The following is a 4,728-nucleotide window of genomic DNA, read 5'->3' as shown; positions in this document are numbered from 1 at the left end:
GAAGCCATGCCCATCTCAAAAGAAGATGACAAGAGTTCGTGGGAGCAATATCACATAATACTTCTTTCACACATTGTCCCATACTGAATTTGATCCTTGCTTGATTCGAGTGAACGCTTGTTGGTAACTTGAGTTTCTCCACCAATCTTTGGCTTACAACAGTGTTGTCGCTTTCGTAAACGAATGCAACTAAACATGGGTGGCCTTTGATTAAACACCTTGTTTCTTTACTACCTTTTCCATCATCTTTATCTTTTCTTCCTTTTCTTTTTCTTCATTTTCCATTCCTTCGACAGTTTATATTTCTTCCTTTTTTATTCTTTCTTTTTCTATTTTCTCCTTCAGCCTATGTTGATGAAGGATTGACCCCAACCAAGGATGGAGGCACATGCTTAAGAAGACTAAGCATGTTTAGAAAGGAAGTTCACTAATCCTTAATCCCTTTCATTTGTGTTTGTTATTTTTGATTCCCTAAGTTGGCTTAGTTGAATCAACTTTAGTTGACTTGTTGATCTTTGACTAGGTTTGACTTGTTGACTATAGTTGACTTGACTTAAGCCAACATCTTAATCTATGTTTATTTGCTTTGTAGGTTAATTAGGAGTAAGAAAGCAATGCTAGGTGGCGCATGGTGATTGGGGAGCATAAATGATGTGGAGGAGAGAGTAAAGCAAAGGCATAAAGCATAAAGTAAAAGGCATGAAGCAAGTGTACCTATGTACCTTTGGTCTCCTTTGTTTTTAGCATACTTTGGCCACTTTTTGGAGACATATGAGACACATTCTTTGTCTCCTTTTGTACTAGAACGAAATTAGCCTTGCACACACCATAGTTGGCTCTTTTGTCTCTCATTTTTGTAACCTTATTTGACCTAGTTTCTAGAAGCTAGGGTTAGGTTTTTGTAGAGACATCCTTAGGTATCTTTTATTTGCTTAGAGGCCCCTAAACTCTTCTATATAAGGGGTGCTCCTAGACATGTAAAAGGGTTGAACATTTTGAAGTAAAAACACTCTTGTGTCTCAACCATTTGTGAGAGTTTCCTCCCTTGGGAGTGAATACTTTTAAGCCTTATCTTGCATAGCAAGTGGCGGCACACATCCACTCATCTTCAAGGTTGCCATGGCTTCTAGCCTAGCCTTGTAGTGGCGTGCTTCTCACATTTTTACCATTTCTTTCCTTTCCATTTTATGATTTCTTCTTCCTTTAATTGTTCTTGGTTTTCTATGGTTTATGTGCTTTCCATTTCCTTTTTGTTTTGAATCAATTCATCATCTTATTCTCTTGAGCTTTGTGAAAGGAACCTTCACATCTAGATAGCTTGCTATCTTAATGTCCAGTGGGGATTTCACTTAGCTTTCTTAATCAACTCACACCATATTCAATAATCTTAAAAAGGAACAAGATAATCCTCACAATGAGTAGCCAATATGTTTGCTTTTATCTCATGCCTTTCTTCGTTCACGGTTCGATATTCTGGTGTCCTAGGCGTAGAGGAACCACACCAATCCATCCCGAACTTGGTGGTTAAACTCTACTGCGGTGACGATACTGTAGGGGAGGTCCTGCGGAAAAATAGCTCGGCGCCAGGATGATAAAAAGCTTAACACCTCTCATTCTTATTACTTTTTCAATTTGAAAAAGTAATAAGAATGAAAAAGGAAAAGGTCGTCTTATTCAAAACCCCAATTATGAAATCCCTTATCTCCCACTTCACACCTCAGAACGCACCGTTCTTATAGAGCGACAGACGCTTTCACATCTTCTTAGGCTGGGGAGAGGAAAGGTTCCCTTTTTTTAGGATACTCCGGGGAACAGATTTCCAGTGGAGATGACGGGGTGGGGCCTGTAGCTCAGAGGATTAGAGCACGTGGCTACGAACCACGGTGTCGGGGGTTCGAATCCCTCCTCGCCCACAACCGGCCAAAAAAGGGAAGGATTTTTCCCTCTGGGGGTAGGAAAATCATGATCGGGCTAGTGGACCCAAAGCTATGGAACTTGTGAGTAGTTTGTAGAAATGGAATGGCCTTACTGTTTTATGTTTTATTAAATCAATTGAGTATGCCCTAATCTTTTAATCCCCATTTTTTTTTACGCTTCCTCAGCCAGGTTTGGAATAGCGGAGCAAGTAAAGTATTATTAGCATAGCACAAAAAAGCGTTCCTCATCATTAATATGTTTGCTAGTGGTAATTGCTTCTCGGGAAAATTGATGAATGCATCAAAGATGCACTTGCTACTGCTAGTACCAGTATATCTAAGAATTCTTAATTGGTTGGTTTAAATAGCCCCGGACTGTCGAACAAATGAGTATCCCGAACCTACACCGGGGTATTGACGGCGATTCTCAAATATCGCAGAACAGAATGGGATACGATGAGATAGAATACAATAGAAACAAAGACAAGGGAAACGAGTTATCTACTCTTCTTAACGGTCAAAGCAAACCCTTTCATTCTGAATTACAGATTTCGGAATCAATTCAATCTCCCCAAGTAGGATTCGAACCTACGACCAGTCAGTTAACAGCCGACCGCTCTACCACTGAGCTACTGAGGAACAACGGGAAATTCGATCTCATAGAGTTCAATTCCCGTTCTCAACCCATGACCAATAGGAACTCGAAGTTTCCTTCGTAACTCGTCAAATTTCTTCACAGCGGCTCCCTTCCATGCCTCATTTCATAGGGAACCTCAAACTGGCTCTATTTCATTATATTACATCCATAAACTAATTCCATTCATTTAATATCCCTATCTTTGGTGTTATTGAGATAAGAGATGTCGTTTCTATTTCTAGTCTATCTATTTCTATAAATGGAAAATTATGCAAAATTGAAAATTGAAAAATTGTTATATAATAATCCAAAAATTGCAATAGAAAAGAAAAAGAGAGGTTTGAGATGATTTTTCAATCTTTTATACTGGAGAATCTAGTATTCTTATGCATGAAGATAATGAATTCGATAGTTGTGGTCGGACTCTATTATGGATTTATGACCACATTTTCCATAGGGCCCTCTTATCTCTTCCTTCTTCGAGCTATACTTGTGGAAGAAGGAACCGAGAAGAAAATAGCAGCAACAACTGGGTTTATTACGGGACAGCTCATAATGTTCATGTCTATCTATTATGCACCTTTGCATTTAGCATTGGGTAGACCCCATACAATAACTGTCATAGCTATACCCTATCTTTTATTTCAGTTCTTCGGCAATAGTCAAAAAAACTTTTTGAATTATGGATACAAGAATCCAAATTCAATACGTAATTTTAGTATTCAAAGAAGATTCTTTCAGAATCTTCTTTTTCAATTTTTAAATCCCCTTTTCTTACCGAGTTCCATATTCATGAGATTCATCAATATTTATTTGTTTCGATGTAACAATAAATTGCTATTTTTAACAAGTAGTTTTATTGGTTGGATAATAGGTCATACTTTTTTTATAAAATGGATTGAATTTTTATTAATCTGCATACAGCAAAATAATTGGATTAAATCTAATGTCCGTATTCAATCAAAGAAAGACATTCTGTCAGAATTTAGAAATTATATGTTTAAAATCTTTGCTGTTTTCTTATTTGTTACCTGTTTATATTATTTAGGAAGAACACCTCTCCCCTTTTTTAATAAAAAACTATTAGTATTAGAAAGTAAACAAAGCAATGAAATTTCTAAAAAAGGAAAAAAAAAAGATAAAGATATGTTACAAAAACCTCTTATAAATATTCTTTTCAATTATAAACGATGGAAGCGTCCATTTCGATATATAAAAATAATGAATTTGAAAACATGGTAAAAAATGAAATTTCAGAATTTTTTTTTCATACATATCAACGTGATGGAAAAGAAAAAATATCTTTTACGTATCCACAAAATTTATCAAGTTTTGAAAAACTGATGGAAACAAAAATAGATTTCTTCACAAAAAAGAAAATTTCCTCTGATGATTTGTATAATGATTCGTACTATAGGAATGAAGAAAAAATAAACAAATTGAGCAATGAATTTATAAATCGCACAAAACTGATAGATAAGAAATTGATTTCTCTCGATATATTCGAAAATAGAATTCGATTTTGTGATGATGAAACTAAAAAAAAATATTTAACTAAAAGAAAAGATCCTTTGTTAAACGGACCCTTCCGTGGACAAATAAAAAACGGTTTTTCAACCTCAATACAACATGAAAAAACTTACAAAAAAAATAACATTTTTATAAATAAAATTCAAGATATCTTTCTTTATAATAAGATTTCTAAAAAGAATAATAGTAATTCTCCAAAATTAGAGGAAAATAGAAAAACATTTGATAAAAAATTATTAGTAACTACATTTCTTTTTAATCTAATCAGTCAATTTTCATTAGTGTCAAGCTTAAATTCGCACGTACCTTATTTATTTACAGAACCTGAACAAGTAAAAATGAATTATAATTATGACGCAGAAAAAAAACAAATAATCAAAATATTATTTGATGCAATTACAACTGATTTGAACGAAAAAAGAAAAGTAAATCGAAAGAACATTAAGTCTATTAAAAGAAACGAAATCTGTAAAAAAGTACCTCGGTGGTCATACAAATTGATGGACGAATTAGAACAACTAGGTGGAAAAATTGAAGCAGATAATTCTCAAATTCGTTCTAGAAAAGGCAAACGTGTAGTCATTTTGACTAATAAAGATAAATTTTTTAAAAAATACAAGACTTATCGTGATCGTGGAGATACTG

General features: G+C 34.4%; 2 non-coding genes across 2 annotated transcripts; one reads left to right on the top strand and one right to left on the bottom strand.

The window, feature by feature from the left end:
* The first annotated feature begins 1,839 nt into the window (after window positions 1-1,839).
* Window positions 1,840-1,913, top strand: TRNAR-ACG. The gene has a single exon. It is a non-coding gene; the product is annotated as a tRNA-Arg (tRNA).
* Window positions 1,914-2,483: 570 nt separating this feature from the next.
* Window positions 2,484-2,555, bottom strand: TRNAN-GUU. Its single transcript has one exon. It is a non-coding gene; the product is annotated as a tRNA-Asn (tRNA).
* Between the last annotated feature and the right edge of the window lie 2,173 nt (window positions 2,556-4,728).

This window comes from Vigna unguiculata, unplaced genomic scaffold, assembly GCF_004118075.2.
Source record: "Vigna unguiculata cultivar IT97K-499-35 unplaced genomic scaffold, ASM411807v1 contig_639, whole genome shotgun sequence".
Classification (NCBI taxonomy): Eukaryota; Viridiplantae; Streptophyta; class Magnoliopsida; order Fabales; family Fabaceae; genus Vigna; species Vigna unguiculata.
The sequence above is the reverse complement of the archived record's forward strand: the minus strand, read 5'-3'. Positions and strand labels throughout refer to the sequence as shown.